The sequence below is a fragment of the Xenopus laevis genome, chromosome 8L (genome assembly GCF_017654675.1).
Source record: "Xenopus laevis strain J_2021 chromosome 8L, Xenopus_laevis_v10.1, whole genome shotgun sequence".
Taxonomy (NCBI): Eukaryota; Metazoa; Chordata; class Amphibia; order Anura; family Pipidae; genus Xenopus; species Xenopus laevis.
This window is the reverse complement of record NC_054385.1, coordinates 131,086,736-131,107,014: the sequence shown is the minus strand read 5'-3', so window position 1 is coordinate 131,107,014 and position 20,279 is coordinate 131,086,736. Positions and strand designations below refer to the sequence as shown.

The following is a 20,279-nucleotide window of genomic DNA, read 5'->3' as shown; positions in this document are numbered from 1 at the left end:
ATGCATAGTCATACTATAACACTGTACAGGTATGGGATATGTTATCTGGAAACCCGTCATCCAGAAAGCACTGAATTACAGAATGGAAGTCTCCCATAGACTCCATTTTATCCAAATTTAAAAAAAAAATGATTTCCTTTTTCTGTGTAATAATAAAACAGTCGCATGTACTTGATCCCAACTAAGATATAATTATTGGAAGCAAAACCAGCCTATTGGGTTAATTTAAATGTTTACATGATTTTCTAGTAGACTATGGAGATCCAAATTGCGGAAAAACCCCAGGTCCCGACCATTCTGGATAAAAGGTCCTACACCTGTACTATTTATGGGCAAGATGGTAAGTAGTAATGCCATTAAATGATCCTGTTATCCAGGATAATATATCCCCTGGCTGTAGCAGTGGGAGCAAGAGTAATGTGATAGACTAGCAAAGGTGGTCATGAATATAGTATGTCCATATTAATATATAGAGAAATGTTCCATATGTGCCCATGATTGCCTAACAGGCACTGTCCTTACTAGTTAATATGTATATTAATATGTATATATATATATGTAATTAATATGTAATGAAATGTTTAAACAAAAATAATGTTTTGTGTAGAAAGGCTTCCAAGTGCTCTGCAGCACAATAACAGTTTTGTTTCTTTCTCATTCCACTCTTCCTCCAACTCTCTCTTGTGTTCTTTATTGTCATTTTTTTTCCTTTACAACACTCTGTATCTCCCTTCACTCCTATTCATTATTTGTATCTTTATACATTCTCCCTAATTGTAATCGGTATCACTAAAATTTGCCCTATTGTGTTTTTCCTTCTTTACTGGCATTACTAGCATACAGCTGTTGGGGAAGGAGGGAGCCAGGGCAGATGCAGGGTCTTCTCTATGGTTTCAGCCCCACCGGCTGCTCACCCTCTTACTCAGAATACACCGCTGTACTGCTACTTTTGATCTACACTCATATTGATATTGATCTACACTGCTTCTTTTGATCTACACTTTTTGATCTTTCCCATATTATACACTGGATTTTATTCTCCAGCTTTCCCTTTCCTACTTCACTTTCCTCATTTTCTCTGCTGCTCTTTGCTTCATTTAGTTTTCTGTGCAGTCTTAGATTTCTTTCTTGCTCTCGCCTCTTTTTATCACTATTTTGCCACCCATCTTCCCTCTCCCGGGCTTCTGTTTTCCTATATTCTCCAGCTTGGTGCGGCCTCACAGAGTCAGATCCGATCAGTCATTTATATAGTGACGCTGGATCCAATCAAACTACTGAGTTTGCATCAAGCCTGAGAATATCAGAAAAGCAGTAACACAGGACTGATTCAGTTTACACAGCGGGTGGATTAAGTTCTATTTGGGCCCTGGGCTGTTTGGAGTTTGGGCAATACTACTTTTTAATGCTACGCCCACTTAAAAGTGTATATGTTTGTACTGAAACATTCTAATATAATCCATTAATGTAATGCAATGACATAACACTTTGGGGCAGATTTACAAAGCTCGAGTGAAGGATTCGAATTAAAAAAACTTCGAATTTGGAAGTGTTTTTTTGGGCTACTTCGACCATCGAATGGGCTACTTCGACCTTCGACCACTTATTCGACTACGAATCGAAGGATTCGAAGTAAAAATCGTTTTTTCGATAGTCGAAGTACTGTCTCTTTAAAAAAAAATTCGACCCCCTACTTCGGCAGCTAAAAGCTACCGAAGTCAATGTTAGCCTATGGGGAAGGTCCCCATAGGCTTTCTAATGTTTTTTTGATCGAAGGATTATTCCTTCGATCGTTGAATTGAAATCCTTCGAATCGTTCGATTCGAAGGATTTAATCGTTCGATCGAACGAATAATCCTTCGATCGTTCGATCGCAGGATTTGCGCTAAATCCTTCGAATTCGATATTCGAATTCGAAGGATTTAAATTCCCAGTCGAATATCGAGGGTTAATTAACCCTTGATATTCGACCCATAGTAAATCTGCCCCTTTGTGTGTCACTCACTGCTCCTTCCCCATTGTACCTCAGGTGCTGTTATCTGATCAAACCCTTCATTTTTACCCACATCCCACTCTCTTCTCCATTTTATCTTCTGTACTACTCCATTATTTCTATGTTATTATCTCTTCCCTCACATTCCATTCCCCCTTTCTTTCCTAAATGCACCTCACGTGTGTCATTTTAACTTCCGTCCATTCCTTCCATTACCCCCTCATGTCATTCTCTTCTCTACCCCTTTCCTTGCTATTGACGCCCTGTGCTTTACATATAACATTTTCCAATCCCAACTTCTTTTCCCGCCCGCCCTTTGTTCGAGGAAGTATCAGTCTATCCTGTTCCACAACAGAATGCTGCAACTGTCGTGAGACTTTGGACGACACCCTTCCCTCTTCCTGTTCTAGCCCCGCCCTTTTGTGATTTAACCGGTGGAGCAGAAGTGACTGCAGTGGAAGAGGCTGTGATTGGCCCAATAGCAGCAGGCTGGCAGTTTAGTGATGTCACTGGGTTGGGGGCGTGGTGTTAGGCTACCACAGAAGAAGCTCAATGTCACATTGGTTCTATGCTGAATTTAGCACATGCCCAGTTGGTGAAAATTCAGCAATAATTATAACTCTCTATAGAGGGAAACTATTTTAATATCTAGATTTGCCATTGTGTGACAGAGATTCTACATCATTCCCATCAGGCCATGCGCGAGACAGAGGAGCTTACAGTCTAATGTCCCAGTCACACACAGAGTAGGCCCAGTTGCATTAAGAACCAACTAACCTGCCTCGTATGTATGTGGAAACCCAGTCAGTTGTGGGAAGAACATACTCACTCCTTACACACAGTGCCGTGGCTGGAATCAAACCCAGGACCCAATTAGGGTAAAACACCTGCCAAGGTATTAAAATTTTAACCAGCAATGTAGCTGCCGGTAAATTTGTAATACTCCGCTCCTCTCAGACAACCGCTTGGTTGTACCCCCCACTACTACTGCTGTTTCCCGTATCAAACCCTTCTCTCTTGCGACTCCTTATATTTGGAATGTCATTCCTGAATCTCTCAGGAGAGAATCCTCCTTCAGTGTTTTTATAACAAAACTCAAAGACTCCCTCTGGGAGCACCTGGATAACAGCTGAACTGGCACTTATAGAACAGTGTAACAAACTGTAACTTACAGCACCTTAATACCCCTCTGAATTGTGTCTGTATGTTACCCTCCCATTTAGACTGTAAGCTCTACGGGGTAGGGTCCTCTAGCCTTTTGTTTCCTTGACACTGAGCACTTAATCTGTATTGTAATTATATTTTATAGTTTTGTAAATTGTATTTCTAATAATGCACTTATTGTTACTTTTTATTTCAATGACCCCTTGTTTGTTACTACTAATTTATTGTTTTGCTGTACAGTGCTTTGCCCTCAAGGAGCGCTTTACAAATAAAAATATACATACATACATACATACATTCTACATGAGGATCTATTCTCACTGATTGTAGCTTGTTAAAGAAATCGAACGAAACTTTTAGGAATGATGGAATTTTCAGGACATGAGGTTGTAGGAAAGAATCCACAAACTGAGCAAGATGTTGACATATTGAGCCTGACGCTGAGATGATAGGTCTCCCTGGTGGATCAATTAATGATTTATGAATCGTAGGTAATAGATAGAGACACGGTCGTCTCAGATAATTCATAATTAAAAATGCACTCGTTTTTTCATCGATAAAGCCTCTCTTACTTTAATATAAATCTCATTAGCATACTGTAAGTAGGGATGTAGCGAACTGCCGTTTATGTGTTCGCGAACGCCGTTCGCGAACACCGGCAAAAAATGCGAACAGTTCGCGAACAGTTCGCGAACTTCGAACACCCGCAAAATCGTTCGATTCGAACGGTCGAAGGATTTTAATTGTTCGATCGAACGATTTTCATTCGAATCGAACGATCGAAGCCATTCTATCGAATGATTTCATTCAATCGAATGGCTTCGATCGTTCGATTCGAACGAAAATCCTTCGATTTTAGCGGTCGAAGGAATCGAATGCGAACTCATATTGGCGAACGTCGCACGACGTTCGCGAACATTCGGCGGACGCGAACAGTCGAAGTTCGCCGGCGAACAGTTCGCTACATCCCTAACTGTAAGGTGGGATCTCCTGTCAATTCCTCATAACATCTGAAAGTTGCTGAATTGCCTCTGACCTGTATTTTGCACAATCCATAACCACTTTTCCTCCCCCCTTATCTGCGGGTTTAACAATCCCCGATGCATCTCTACTTAACTCCTGAATGGATGACATTTCTTTGCGTTGTATGTTTTTAGTAAATCTGTGTTTACGTTGAGTATACAACCCAATGTCTCTTTTGCCATTGTTCACAAACGTACATTCTGGTTTATTGTGTATGGGCTGCAAGTAGGTGGATTTGAGTCGTAATTGCTGTGTCCCATTAGAAGTTTGTTGCTCAGCTCCTGTACCCGACAAATCATCTGTGGGTTTAGAAGCAAAAAAAGGATTTAAGTTCAATGTGCGACAGAATTTGAATTGTTCAACCTCAAAATCAAAACGGTTGAAATTAGTAGTTGGGACAAAGCTCAAAAGCACATACCTGGGTTTCTGTTAAAGGTCTGGATGATAAATTGAAGACCATCTGTCCCTTTTGCTCCGAGTCTTTACTGGACTCTTTGGGATCGGAGGACTGCTGTCCTGGGGTGTAGGACTGCTTGCTTTTATTTGAAGAGGCCTCTTCTGGTTTTTTTCTTGAGTACCCTTTGATGCCCTTGGATAAAAAAGACTTTTGTTGTGGTTGTTGAGCTGGGGAATCACTATTGTTAGTTCAGTACTACTCCCAGAGGAAAAACCCCTTCCTTGCTGTCTGGGGAAAAACTTCCTTGTTCTCCTATTATAACTATCACCTTTTAGCCATCTGTCTACATTGTCAGTTTTATAATCTTCTACCACTTTTAACAACTTTTTCTTTTTGAATGCTAACAACTCAAGTTTCTACTAAGTAGAAAATAAATCTCTTTCTTCCTGGGTTGAGACCTTGTCAAACTCCAAATCAATCTTAAAGGGATCCTGTCATCGGAAAACATGTTTTTTTCAAAATGAATCAGTTAATAGTGCTTCTCCAGCAGAATTCTGCACTGAAATCCATTTCTCAAAAGAGCAAACAGATTTTTTTATATTCAATTTTGAAATCTGACATGGGGCTAGACATTTTGTCAGTTTCCCAGCTGCCCCTGGTCATGTGACTTGTGCCTGCACTTCAGGAGAGAAATGCTTTCTGGCAGGCTGCTGTTTTTCCTTCTCAATGTAACTGAATGTGTCTCAGTGGGACATGGGTTTTTACTATTGAGTGTTGTTCTTAGATCTACCAGGCAGCTGTTATCTTGTGTTAGGGAGCTGTTATCTGGTTACCGTCCCATTGTTCTTTTGTTTGGCTGCTGGGGGGGGGGAAAGGGAGGGGGTGATATCACTCTAACTTGCAGTACAGCAGTAAAGAGTGATTGAAGGTTATCAGAGCACAAGTCACATGACTTGGGGCAGCTGGGAAACTGACAATATGTCTAGCCCCATGTCAGATTTCAAAATTGAATATAAAAAAATCTGTTTGCTCTTTTGAGAAATGGATTTCAGTGCAGAATTCTGCTGGAGCAGCGCTATTAACTGATTCATTTTGAAAATTTTTTTTTTCCCATGACAGTATCCCTTTAAGAATATCTGTCCTAATTTTTGGCAAATTGTGGCTAGCGTGTTCAATAACCAACACCATTAAATCAAGTGAGGCTTTGTTCAGAATGGCGCATCATTTCTGACAAAATTCTTTATTCTCCCGCCCTGTGGTTGGTGTGTTTGAAATTCTAAAACCACGGGGAATGAGTTTCTGTTTATAGTACTCGCTTAAAGTGACTCCATGTAAGTGGAGTTCCTGTTCTTTTTTTCTTTAAGCGTTCAAGATTAGTGATGGGCGATTTTCGCTGGCCGGCGTCTCGTTTTTGACGCAGGCGTCCGTTTTTTGGACACGGGCGTCTGTTTTTTTGGAAGCCCGCACACATTTTCCCAGTGAATTTTCGCATCCTTTCGCTAATTTATTCGCCGCAAATTCACGCATGGCAAATAAATTCACCCATCACTTTTCAAGATCTCTAGTTATATCTTGTGGTCTATCCGGACCAAAGGCCTCTAAAGGGCTACTCTTAAATAGAATTGAATTGATCAGACAAAGTATGTGTTTCTTCTCTGTTAATAATGTCTTTTGTCAAGGTCTCAATTTGTTCCATTTGAAAGAGTAATACAGATCACCAATTATCCAAAAATACTTTTCAGCACACGATTAGTATGTACAATGTCAATGTTAGTACAACACTTCAATATTCATAGTACTGATATATTAACATAATAATCCCCAAAACAAGAAAACCAAAATACCAGGGCCCTGCTAGACAAATAATAAGACAATACTCAACACATAACACAAAATATATATATGTTTTTAAGTGTAATGTCGTGATTGCCCAGGATTGAAAAGGGAATAAGAAAAAATATCCCGATTCAACAAATAAAAAAGGAAGAAAAATGACTATTAAATTAACAAAAAATAGTTATGTTAAGATAATGCTGCCATAAAAATATACAACATTTAAAATGTATTGAATTTCATTATATTAATGGGGTGCTGCCATCTCAAGTGGGGAAATTACATAGAAAAATACAATTTAGAAGGCGCACACCCTATATTAAACTGTGGGGTGCTTATTCTTATTCATATCAGTGCATGGTTGCTAGGGTAATTTGCACTATAGTAACCAGACTGCTGAAATTGCAAACTGGAAAGTTGGAAAGCGAATAACGTAAAAGCCACAAATAATAAAAAATGAAAACCAATTGCAATATCCCTCTCTACATCATACTAACAGTTAATTTAAAGGGGAACAACCCCCTGAAGGCAGACAGCAAGAACAGGACTGATCTGAGAAATGAGAATGAGAATGTCTTTGTCCACCTTAGTGCTCTTGTACTTGTGCCCCCCACAGAATTAAATGCACCATCCACTACTAAGTGAATCCTTTGTGGAATTTATTGAGTGAATCATAAGGCCTCATTTACAGAGAAAGTTTGCTGCAGTCATTTTAGGGAAAAAAGTCATTCGTTAAAGGGAACCTTTGATCTTAAGAAATAATTCCAAATCTTATTTTATGATGTAAGTCAAGCAAAATACACTTCATTTGAACTTTAAAAACTATTTAAATCTTGTTTTTTTTTTGTCTTGGAATTCACAATCACAGCAAGTAGGCAGCAGCCATTTTGTTAACACTGTTATTAAGGCAAGCTTTGCATCATGACAAAAAAAAGTTTATGTGCCAGAATGGGGCACCTGATGCCCATGCACGTTCTAAAGAGGGAGGGAGAATGTGGGGAGGGCAATGATATCTAGGAAGTGCAGAATGGAAAGTGAAAGTAATTTCCTGCCTAAGGCATAGAGGCGGGGCAGGCAATATTTGATTGACAGGTGAGATGTTTAAACAAGTTTATATCAGGTAAGGAAGTTTTAATAAAAAAAAAAGAATTTGGATTTCATGTTTAATATAAAAAGGCCTGTAATTATACAGATTTTTATGTCTGGGTGACAGGTCCCCTCTAGTTAGTGGTAGGCTGTGCACTTTAATAGGTCACTCTAGTGGTGACAGACCGAGTAAGGTTATCTAGCTGAGCAGCTAAGGCTCCACCAAGGAGTGTCCAGACTAGATTCCCTGGTGCACTAGTAGTGTACAGACTAAGGAACTAAGAAGGTATCTCTGGCTTCCACTTAGGATAAGGCCTGAAAGCTGGAGGTGCCTCTTTATATGTAGGTTTGTTCTCATTGCTCACCCTGTAGAGATATATACTGACCAGTGTTTTGTGCTGTGAGTATAAGCCTTACCACCATGTTCTTGGTTAAAGAGATACTGTTATGGGAGAACATGTTTTTTTTCAAAATGAATCAGTTAATAGTGCTGCTCCAGCAGAATTCTGCACTGAAATCCAATTCTCAAAAGAGCAAACAGATTTTGTTACATTCAATTTTAAAATCTGACATGGGGCTAGGCATATTGTCAGTTTCCCAGCTGCCCCCAGTCATGTGACTTGTGCTCTGATAAACTTCAATCACTCTTTACTGCTGTACTGCAAGTTGGAGTGATATCACCCCCTCCCATTTCCCCCCCAGCAGCCAAACAAAAAGAACAATGGGAAGGTAACCAGATAGCAGCTCCCTAACACAAGATAACAGCTGCCTGGTAGATCTAAGAACAACACTCAATAGTAAAATCCAGGTCCCAATGAGACACATTCAGTTACATTGAGTAGGAGAAACAACAGCCTGCCAGAAAGTTGTTCCATCCTAAAGCACAAGTTGCATGACTGGGGGCAGCTGGGAAACTGACAATATGCCTAGCCCCATGTCAGATTTCAAAATTTAAAAAAAAAACAAAAAACTGTTTGCTCTTTTGAAAAACGGATTTCAGTGCAGAATTCTGCTGGAGCAGCACTATTAACTGATGTGTTTTCGGAAAAAAAAAAGTTTTCCCATGACAGTATCCCTTTAAGTAAAAGAATCACTGCCGCCCATTTCCTCTATAATACCCATTAGTTGTAGTTCAACAGAGAGTACAGAGAGTTTCATCTGAAGCAAATGACAAGTTATAAAGCTCAAATTATGTAAAAGAGGCCACTCCATCTTACGATAGTGTTACAATTACATCAAAACCCCCATTTTACGTTTTTCAGGGGACCAGAAAAAATGGTGTAAAATCCAGGAAAATGTAAAATCAGGGAAATGTATTGTGCATAATATATAGATGGGACCACAAAACAACAATGAGGGAAATGAGGGAAAACTTAAAATCAGGGGATGTAAAATGGGGATTCTACTGTATATTACCACAATACCCACAAATATTTCCATTGACTCCCCAGGCACATTTACACGTAATATGTGACCAGTCATTGCAACATGTTAAAGGGACACTGTCATGGAAAAAAAAAAATTCTAATTGAATCAGTTAATAGCGCTGCTCCAGCAGAATTCTGCACTGAAATCCATTTCTCAAAAGAGCAAACAGAATTTTTTATATTCAATTTTGAAATCTGACATGGGGCTAGACATATTGTCAATTTCCCAGCTGCCCCCAGTCATGTGACTTGTGCTCTGATAACCTTCAATCACTCTTTACTGCTGTACTGCAAGTTGGAGTGATATCACCCCCCTCCCTTCCCCCCCCAGCAGCCAAACAAAAGAACAATGGGAAGGCAACCAGATAGCAGTTCCCTAACACAAGATAACAACTGCCTGGTAGATCTAAGAACAACACTCAATAGTAAAAACCCATGTCTCACTGAGACACATTCAGTTACATTGAGAAGGAAAAACAGCAGCCTGCCAGAAAGCATTTCTCTCCTAAAGTGCAGGCACAAGTCACATGACCTGGGGCAGCTGGGAAATTTACAATATGTCTAGCCCCATGTCAGATTTCAAAATTGAATATAAAAAAAATCTGTTTGCTCTTTTGAGAAATGGATTTCAGTGCAGAATTCTGCTGGAGCAGCACTATTAACTGATGTGTTTTGAAAAAAACAAGTTTTCCGATGACAGGATCCCTTTAAATAGAGATACAGAGACAATTGATTTCATTCTGCCTGATGGCTCTGTGCCCGAGGCGGTGGACTAAAAACTTTGATCATAAATAAACCTGTTCATGCCAAGTTTTATTCGTATTCTGCTCCTACAGTGAGAGACCCATAGGGGAGATTCAGATTAACTCCTGCCTTGCCAAGTATTGGAACACTCAACATATTCACCAAAAGGAAATGCAGGTAAAAGTGCAGCCCCCAAGGGCTCATACAGTATTGCCTGTATCATGTGGGTGAGGAGTTAACCCTATTAATGACTTGTTAATAAAGGGAAATAGCTGGATGGAACATGAGATAATACTCATTTTATTTTGTTTATTCTCTTCTAGTTACTGTGACCTGAACAAATGTGACCTTGATGACTTGATTTCTTGCATTAGACTGAGGCCCTGTGAGTGCTGCACTGTGGCCCTAATTGATGTCCCCATGAAGCAGCCATGTAGCATCAAGATTTCATAAATGAAAAAAAAAGCTTCAAGACACTCCCTGCCAGCCTACTCCAGCAGGCACATATTCAGGGCAGTAGCCACAGCCAATAAACTACAGCTTGCCTTCTAATGGCCACTCCCAGCACTTCCCATCAGGTTCAGCAGGACCCCAGTGATCTTGGAGATCAGAACCATTTTAATTGAGGATACATTGTTCTTTTTTCAAAGAAAATCCCCCTGAAACTTTCTTTTTGGGTCTCTTGTGATATGTTCTACTATATTTATTGTTACTCTCAGATGGATATAATAAGCTTTCATGCTTTACTAAACTAGAGTCCTGTTATGTAGACCCGCGCCTGACACAGACCCGCCACTTAGTATGCTCCCCTACCTAGACCCGCTGCCCTACCTAGACCTGCTCCTCTACCAAGACCTCCTCCCCTACCTAGACCTGCTCCCCTGCCTAGACCTGCTCCCCTGCCTAGACCTGCTCCCCTAGCTAGACCTGCTCCCCTGCCTAGACCTGCTCCCCTGCCTAGACCTGCTCCCCTAGCTAGACCTGCTCCCCTGCCTAGACCTGCTCCCTTAACAAGACCTGCTCCCCTGCCTAGACCTGCTCCCCTACCAAGACCTGCTCCCCTACCAAGACCTGCTCCCCTACCTAGACCTTCTTCCCTACTAAGACTTGCTATCCTGTCTAGACCTGCTCCCCTACCAAGACCTGCTACCCTGCCTAAACCTGTTACCCAACCCGAACCTGTGAATAATTCACTTACCTCCCGACCCAGCACCCACAAAATCGGAAATTATATCACTTTGTGCCAGAAGTGACATCACACCGGAACCTACTTGAATACATAGGGAAATACATTTTGCCAAACACTCATGGGACGGTAGGTTTTACCAGGTACCCAGACAGGTTACAGGCAGACATCAGAACTTTCTGCCCAAAACCTGACCACCTTCCAGGTACTTTAAAGTTTAGTTTATATGAATGATGTATTGGTGTGATGATGATGATAAGTGCCTGCCTTAATATGTACTTTTATAACCAAAAGCTGTGTGTTGAAGTGACAATAAAACTTGATATAAAAACATAAAAATCATGTTGTGCTTTATGATCTATATTGGATATATTCGAGAGCTGTAGCTGCTGCAGGAGTTAAAGCTTTTATGGATATACCAGTTTACCTAAATGGTTTTGCAACCACCTGCACTGAAACCTTAAATGGAACATGACACTTCTCGCTCTTGATATTCCATGGATATTGTGGCACCAAGTTCATTACATTTGCTGACCAAGACCCTACTCTTATCTCAGTACTATGGGGGTTATTTACCAAAACTCTCATTTTTTTCTTAAAACAAAGTCTCATCCATGAATTGAATTCATTTATCCCAATTCTTCTCCCCTTTAAAAACGTAACCAGATACATTGGAGGTTAAATAAATGGGCTTCTATGTGTACCTTTCTCCTTTTCTTGATGTAGGATGTGTGAAAATATCTTGGGTTCCCCCCGGTTTGGCCTCCGTCCTGGTTGACAACTCTGCATTCTTTAAAGGGAAAGTAAAGCCATTAACTAAGACCCTGGTCCCGGGTTCTCCATTAAAAGAGAAAACTATTTCCAATTAGTGCAATCAGCAATCCAAACTAGTAGAGTGAAGTGGGAATTGCAGGCAAGGGATTGCGCTTTTTATTTAAGGCAGCTTCTTCTGCCCACTCCTAATTCCATCTCTGCGTTGGCATACGGGTCACTTGCAACCTCCAACTATGTCACAACAAACCAAAAACATTTTCATCTTTCAACATTTTTTTTATCGGTTCACTTGGTTTCAGACAGTTCACCAGAAATAAAGACTTTTTCCAAATACTTTCTTTTTTCTATTTGTGACCGTTTTTCTAATATTAAAGTGTAAAGTGTAATTTTCCACCTTGTAAAGCAGCTCTGGGGGGGGGGGGTCGCCGACCCTGTAAACTGTTCCAAATTTATCCATTATTCATTTTTTGTGTTTGTCTCTGCTGAGCAGAATCCCTGAGTTTCATTAAATGCAGCTGTTAGACTTGATACAGTAGTCCTGCTTATATTCCCCATAGATCCTATGAGAAATGGAGCAACTAATGGAACTGCAAACTGAATTTGCACCCGGATCACTGAGCTGCTAAACTTAAAACTTCAATTTTGGAAAAACGATAAAAAATAAAAAATGGAAAGCAATTGAAAAAAGTCTTTACTTCTGTGAAAATCGGAAAACAACTGAAAAAAGTGTTGAAAGGTGGAACAACCTCTCGATTGATGATTTTTTTTTTAATACAAATGCAGATCTTATCCTGAAATTGAAACATTCTGAATGAAAGCTAAACTAACAGATATTGCAGATACTAAATGCCAAAGGAAGACAAGTAGGAGTAAGACTTTAGTTCTTATAATGGCAGTTATTTATACAGGCAGTTGCTTCCATGTAGCAGGCGCATGCACAGACCTGTCCTTAAACAAGGGCCCTCACTCTTGAACCTTTCAAATATCCTTAGGTGGGTCACTCACTAGGGGCTCAGAATCAGCTCCATTACCCTCTTATTCAGTAATATCTGTTGCACGTACAATTAATGGCGACAGTCCATTCAATACTGAAGAAGATTACAGCAACTTGTTTCAATGGAATAAAATAACTTTATTTGATACACATGGAAGGATCTTGATAACAGAGATGTTCCCCGGTCGGACTTTTACCAACCACTAGATTAATGCAGTGCAGTGAAATACTGTAGGTCAGTCTGAGCAAGTTCCGTTTATACTGTAAATAGGGCCCTACTGCAGGATGATATAAAAGCTGTAGAATTCCAGTGTTCTGGACCCTGGTGTCCCACAATCCTAAGGTCACATGAGCCAGGTACATGATAAAGGGGTAACAATGCTCTTGATATTGGGTGTTACAATGATATGGCTCCAACTGTGTAGGCTAATACCAATGGGACTGTCGTATGGACTTCACATATGAACTAACAGCTGGACTGGACCCTAAAGTGGAGGCACCTCTGTCCAAGCTTCAACATTATCCTGGAAACCCTATGACTGTCCAGCAGGTCAGTAGAAAAGTTTCTGTATACTTTATCTTTTGGTGCCCTTGACTGTTATAGGCCAGAAAAAGGTCTTTATTGGGAGAATATGTTTCCATCCATATCCTCAGACTTCCTTGGAATTTCACAGACAATTTAATTTTCATCCTGCACCAAACAAGATTTTTTTATTGCATTAGTTGCGGGGAAACAGATCCCTGTGTGTACAGAGAATTACCCTGGAACCCATCTGAGAAAGCCACCTGCTGTTCATATTGGCCAGTTGACTACAGCTTGTTTAGAACTGACCAGAGAAATGTCACGTTACTAAAAAAAAAAACCGATGAATGTAAATTGCAAAAGTACTCAGAGGAGCACTTTAATTATTTTAAGGGTTTACAATTTCTTTAAGCCAATCAGTGTTGTCCATTAGTTTCCACATAGTGGGGCTAATTAATAAACACTGGGAAAATTTGCCCATGGGCAGTAACCCAAAGCAACCAATCAGAGACTGGCTGTTTTTCATTGTGGAACAATGAAAGCAAACATTTGATTGGTTGCCATGAGTTACTGCCCAGGTACAAATGTGCCCAATGTTCTTAAATGAGGCCAAGTGAGTCATAAGTGATATTATAATATTAGAAGTCTATGGAACCCACTGGCAGTTTCCTGGTGTGGAAATTAATTTCCAGGTCACGTCAAGAGTCACATACAAGTAGTCCTTTAACCAAGCAGCTTTCAGACTCTACTGTTTTTAATTTCATTTAGTCTGCTTTGGCCCATGCAGATTAGGGCTGTGAAAAACGCCATAAGATCTTTCAGAGAAGTCCATGCCCCACCCCCAGCCTGAACATGGGAAAGAGAGCAGCCCAGTTGGGACAGTGATGGCCAAGAAGGTTTTAGCTCCCACATCACTGGGCCAGAATTAGGGGTCTTAACCATTTTGGGAAACAGTGCCATGTTCTTAATACAATGCCTACTACTGCAGTTATGGTTCCTCTGGTGTTCCATGGGTGCTGCACCCTGGGGATTCACTTGTACGTGACCTGGGTGGGGGTGGAGGTGCAGATTGCTGTTTTTGCCTTGGGAAAGCAAAGCAGAAAAGACAGAGTTAGGGCCATACCTGCCCGCAGTCTTGGTTGGCTTGAGTTTTAATTCTTGCTCCTTGCCACTTCAATACAGCGTAGGTGACACGTCCACCCTAAAGATAAATCTGATCAATAAACAGCTCACATATGTAACTCATGAGTGGGACAGATATCCTAAATAAGCAACAAGCATAAGGTAAAACCTTACCAACACCACCCAACCATTAGACTTCTGCTGGTGTCTTCCCCTGACTGTAGGTAACACTATGTACTATACATTATAAGATGGCACTTTCTGGGTCACTTGCCAGTGACTTGGCAGACCTGACAGAGAACTGCAGTACATTTCCCTGTGTAAGGGCAAAGTTGTGATTGGCTAAGAGTCATAACACCCATATCCTGCTCTATTTCCTGGCAGGACCAGTAACACCCATTTGTAGATAAACAAGGACCAACTGGAGAAGACCAATGGTCCGTAACAAAGGTATAATTTTTGAAGATAATTATTGGTTGGATCCCAAAGTTAAATCAGGCACCCCTTTTTTACTTCAGAGTGTCTTTTTCTAAATTTTTTAAAAAGTGTCATTTTTTTAATTTAAATTAGTGCCGTAAGGATGCCAGCAACATTACATTTAAAGGGGATCTTCACCCACAAACTGATTGTTCTACCAGGGTCTGACTGGTGGGTGCAGGGCTCACCGAGGCTGCTGCCCCAGGGGCCCCCACTGTGCCCACACCCCCGTCCTCCCCCGAGTGAGAATAAATGAAACCTATCTTCAGCACATCAGGAGAGGAAGATCAGCGGCCTTGGGGAGTGCCAGAAGGGTTCAGGTCTGGGCCAGTGGGGTTTGGGTCAGGACCGACCCACTGAGTTTTTTCCCGGTGTCCCGTCGGTCCAGTCTGACCCTGTGTTCTACTGCCAGGGTCAGACTGGGAAAAAACCTGGTGGACCCGCGGTTCTTGTGGGCCCTGCCGGCCAAGATCAGTACCCTGAGCCTCAATCTCCCCTCTTTGTCGCAGAAAAACAGTGTGCGCACTTTCACGTGCGTCTCTTTCTCTCTGCCAGTCGCAGCAAAAGCTGTACGTGCGCGTGCTTTCTCGTTTACGCACACGCACAGAAAGTGGGGGCCCTGAGGCAGAGCCCTGGTGGGCTCCGGCCCCCCAGTCCGACCCTGTCTACTGCAAGTTAGAAGATGATCTCCCAGATCTGATTGATCGCTAGCCATAACTGCGCCATTGCAATTTAGCACCTGTAGCACCTATAGCACCTATAGCATTTATTTGGGGACAGATATGTTTCAAATAAAGGGAAACCAAGTGTTTATACTCACCGACATCTTTCTGTCAGCTGGATGATATGGAAAAGAAATAACACATTATATTGGCTCAGCTACTGGCAAATGAGTGAATTAGTTGCATTCAGATTTTATGTACTTTTTGGCTGCATTTGATAAAATTATGTACTTTGTGGGGTTTGTGTATTAAACAGTGGTGATTTCATGTATTCCAGATGCTTCATTTATTTTATTATTCAGTAAAGCAGAAGGTTTGTCATTTGTAATGATAGTGCGGCCATTGGAGGGCACTTTAAATCTAAGAAGGAAACAACATTATTGGAAAACTCATATATAAAGGTAGAAGAGGCTCCTTGTTGGCCCAATGTGACTAAATGTGGATTAAGTACTTCTGAAAATATGATTTGCCTTTCTGAGCTATTTGTGATGAGGTGGAACAAAGACCACCCAGAGGTTGGATGGAGCATTGATGAAGTGTAAGAGATACTGTGGGATCATGGAGAGATAAATGGGATCAACTAGTGAGTACAGAAGCTGGAGTTCCAGCTAGGAGTTGAGTGATCCTCAGTTCTATACTCTGAGAGGTGGGACCCCAGGGGATGCAGACGGAGCACATTCAACATACTCAACATTCCACTCCATTCCATCAATGGGGTTCCAATGTATTACAGCCATTAAAGGGGTGGTTCACCTTCATCTTAAAAACTAATGTTCTGTAAGGCTACAAATGTATTGTTATTGCTACTTTTCATTACTCCTCTTTCAGGCCTCTCCTATTAATAGTCCAGTCCCTTATTCAAACATGGTTGCTAGGGTCAAGTAGACCCTAGCAACCACATGGCTGAAATTACAAACTGGAGAGCTGCTAAATAAAGAGCTAAATAACTCAAAAAACACAAATAATGAACCATAAAACGGTACCTTTTACTTGATTCCAACTAAGATATAATTAATCCTTTTTCAACGTAGTACCAGCCTATTTGAGTTATTTAGATTCCAGTTTATCCAATTAATGCAAATTTTTAGAATTTATTTCCTTTTTCTCTGTATTAATAAAAATGTACCCTTCTTCCAACTAAGATATAATTAATCCTTATTGAAAGTAGAACCAGCCTATTGGGATCATTTAATGTTTACATGATTTTCTAGTAGACTTAAGGTATGAAGATCCCAATTACGGGAAGATCCATTATCTGGAAAGCCCCAGGTTGTGATCATTGTGGATAACAGGTCCCATATCTGTATATTATTACACAGAGTATTTATACTGACCTTTAGGATATCGATTAAAATCAACATAAACGTAACACAAATCTTCCCCCGCCGTGTTGTTTCCACCTATGGTAAGAAATAGGATTCAATAGCAGGAACGCATTATTATTCACTTTAATTCCTAATACCATTAATAACATTTACAGGAACAGCGATACCTCCAAACTAGCGGGACTGGGATTTACTGTCTGAAACCAGTCAATGGCCAATGGGGTCAGTAAAAAAACAAAAAACTGTGCTGATTATTTGTATTTATGAATATGGAAAATATTAGGCCAGTGATAGATGTGATAGACCTGCACCTCCTTCTCCGTTTCCTTGCCATGTACTTAGACAATTGCAGATGGAGCCCTGACTATTCCAGGCAAGCTCTTTGGACATTTCCATTAATCATGATCCATTCAATTAACTGAACCTGCTAAGAATCCAGTTCAGAATATTTCAGTTCCGGGAAGATACTAAAGAATCACCTGGATCAGCCAGGGCTCCATCTGTAGCACAAGAACTAATAACCAGTCTGTGATCAGCTCTAGACATGGGCTCAGTTACCTGCTCTGGGCGGCTCCTCACTATTGTTGCTCCTGACTGACAGTTTACGCTTCTTCCTCCGTTTAATGAGTCCAGTGGCCCACATGAGAAATACTAATAGTACTGGCACTGCTGCTACCAATGGGATAATCACACCTAATGGTGAACCTCCGTCATCTGTGAAAACAAAACATTGCTACACTGTATTTACTCTACTAGGATACTATATGGAAGGTATTAAGCACAATTCAGCAGGAACAGCCCCTAAGTTTGCTCATAGTCTGTACAGAGAGATCCCATAAAACTATGGCAGCATAGGTATTCCCCTGTACTAAGCACAATTCAGCAGGAACAGTCCCCTAAGTTTGCTCATAGTCTGTACAGAGAGATCCCATAAAACTATGGCAGCATAGGTATTCCCCTGTACTAAGCACAATTCAGCAGGAACAGTCCCCTAAGTTTGCTCATAGTCTGTACAGAGAGATCCCATAAAACTATGGCAGCATAGGTATTCCCTGTACTCAGCACAATTCAGCAGGAACAGTCCCCTAAGTTTGCTCATAGTCTGTACAGAGAGATCCCATAAAACTATGGCAGCATAGGTATTCCCCTGTACTAAGCACAATTCAGCAGGAACAGTCCCCTAAGTTTGCTCATAGTCTGTACAGAGAGATCCCATAAAACTATGGCAGCATAGGTATTCCTCTGTACTAAGCACAATTCAGCAGGAACAGTCCCTAAGTTTGCTCATAGTCTGTACAGAGAGATCCCATAAAACTATGGCAGCATAGGTATTCCTCTGTACTAAGCACAATTCAGCAGGAACAGTCCCTAAGTTTGCTCATAGTCTGTACAGAGAGATCCCATAAAACTATGGCAGCATAGGTATTCCTCTGTACTAAGCACAATTCAGCAGGAACAGTCCCCTAAGTTTGCTCATAGTCTGTACAGAGAGATCCCATAAAACTATGGCAGCATAGGTATTCCTCTGTACTAAGCACAATTCAGCAGGAACAGTCCCTAAGTTTGCTCATAGTCTGTACAGAGAGATCCCATAAAACTATGGCAGCATAGGTATTCCTCTGTACTAAGCACAATTCAGCTGTAAAAGGACTTTCCACCTTCAGCAGAGTTTCCAGAGCCTGTAGTTACCTGGTTCTTTGGTACTAGTGGTATTAGGATCCATTGTACGTTCCATTACTTCTCCTGTTACGAGAGAAGAGTTAAAGGAACAGTGATCAGAATACAGAGTGATTAGCTGTGCCTGTATAATAGGATATACATTAGTATCTTTGGCCCATGCCAGTGATAGAACTCTGAAAAAGTCAGTTTAGAAGAAATAAAATTAAAAATATAGATACATTAATGACATGATTTGGTGACAGACAGTTCATATGAAAGGGGACTTACCTGAGCCCCCCCCCATAACTAAAGCTGTAAAGAGGGGAAGAGACAATATGAATAAATAACATTTCATTCGTTCTCTAATTGTGAATTCCATATTAAGATGTGCAAATAAAATGGGATGGGGGAAAACATAATATACTGACGATCATTCGCCACCACCCATTTCGACAATTATTTTAGTTGTATAATGAGGCTGACGTGGTTGGAGCAACATGTCGCTCAGCTTGGGATGACACCATCTTGGATTATAACCAATGATCCCCAGTAGTTGCCTAGTCCCAAGGACCAAAAGCAGACACAGAAATGTTTTTCAAGGACATGTACCCTGAGCTGCATGTAATTGTAATTTACATCATATATAAATGATATATATCATAGTTGGTTGTATGCACCAGTGGTGTAATTACCCTGTGATTTCTATACAGCTATAGAGGGAGAAGACTATTTGCCCTGGGTCCCCCCTGTGATTGAAGGATCTGGAAGCAGAAATGCATATAGAATGCAGGAGCAGCAATGCATGTAGAGTGTAGGAGGCAGCTGTGCATGTAGAATGCAGGAGCAGCAGTGCACGTAGAGTGTAGGAGGCAGCTGTGCATGTAGAATGCAGGAGCAGCAGTGCACATAGAGTGTAGGAGGCAGCTGTGCATGCAGAATGCAGAAGCAGCAGTGCACATAGAGTGTAGAAGGCAGCTGTGCATGTAGAATGCAGGAGCAGCAGTGCACTTAGCGTGTAGGAGGCAGCTGTGCATGTAGAATGAAGGATCAGCAGTGCACGTAGAGTGTAGGAGGCAGCTGTGCATGTAGAATGCAGGAGCAGCAGTGCACATAGAGTGTAGAAGGCAGCCGTACATGTAGGGTGTAGAAGGCAGCTGTGCATGTAGAAAGCAGGATCAGCAGTGCACATAGTGTGTAGAAAGCAGCTGTGCATGTAGAATGCAGGAGCAGCAATGCACATAGAGTGTAGGAGGCAACTATGCATGTAGAATGCAGGATCAGCCGTGCATGTAGAATTCAGGAGCAGCAGTGCACACAGAATGCAGGAGCAGCAGTGCATGTAGAATGCGGGAGCAGCAGTGCATGTAGAATTTAGGATAGAGAATATTGTATGTTCTTCAACCACCTTATTTAACCTTGTAGGTTGGGTGCAAAGCAGTACGGAAACCGCTGCAGCACCTCTTTGTTGCAAACAGTGAAAAGTTGAATTTATTAGGTCAAACAACAAGGCAACGTTCTCTTGCCCTTTCTCAAGCCTGATTACCAACGTGTCAGGCAACTGCTAAAAACAAGTGTTACTTGTGCGAGTTGCATGAATGGATGTGTGAAGTGAAATGTTCTGAAACTGCCTGTTTCTAGGAGTTCGGAAAATAGTTAGGAAATACAAAAAGTCCTTTAAAATCACTTTCTCTTGCTGATCTTTCCACAGTCTCTCAGCTGCACAAAAAAAGTATCCAAAAATGTATATGTAGATCAGCGCCTGCGGCAACAGAGAAAGAAGCAGAGACACAAAATAGTGCAACATATTTCAATATCACACCGCCACCCAGTGTC

The 20,279-nt window shown here is 41.1% G+C and overlaps 1 long non-coding RNA gene across 1 annotated transcript; it reads right to left on the bottom strand.

Annotated features, from left to right (window-relative positions):
- Positions 1–4,719: 4,719 nt before the first annotated feature.
- LOC121397252 lies at positions 4,720–11,637 on the bottom strand. Its single transcript, XR_005963608.1, has 2 exons — positions 11,555–11,637; positions 4,720–4,766 (listed from the first exon to the last, which is right to left on the bottom strand). It is a non-coding gene; the product is annotated as an uncharacterized LOC121397252 (long non-coding RNA).
- Between the last annotated feature and the right edge of the window lie 8,642 nt (positions 11,638–20,279).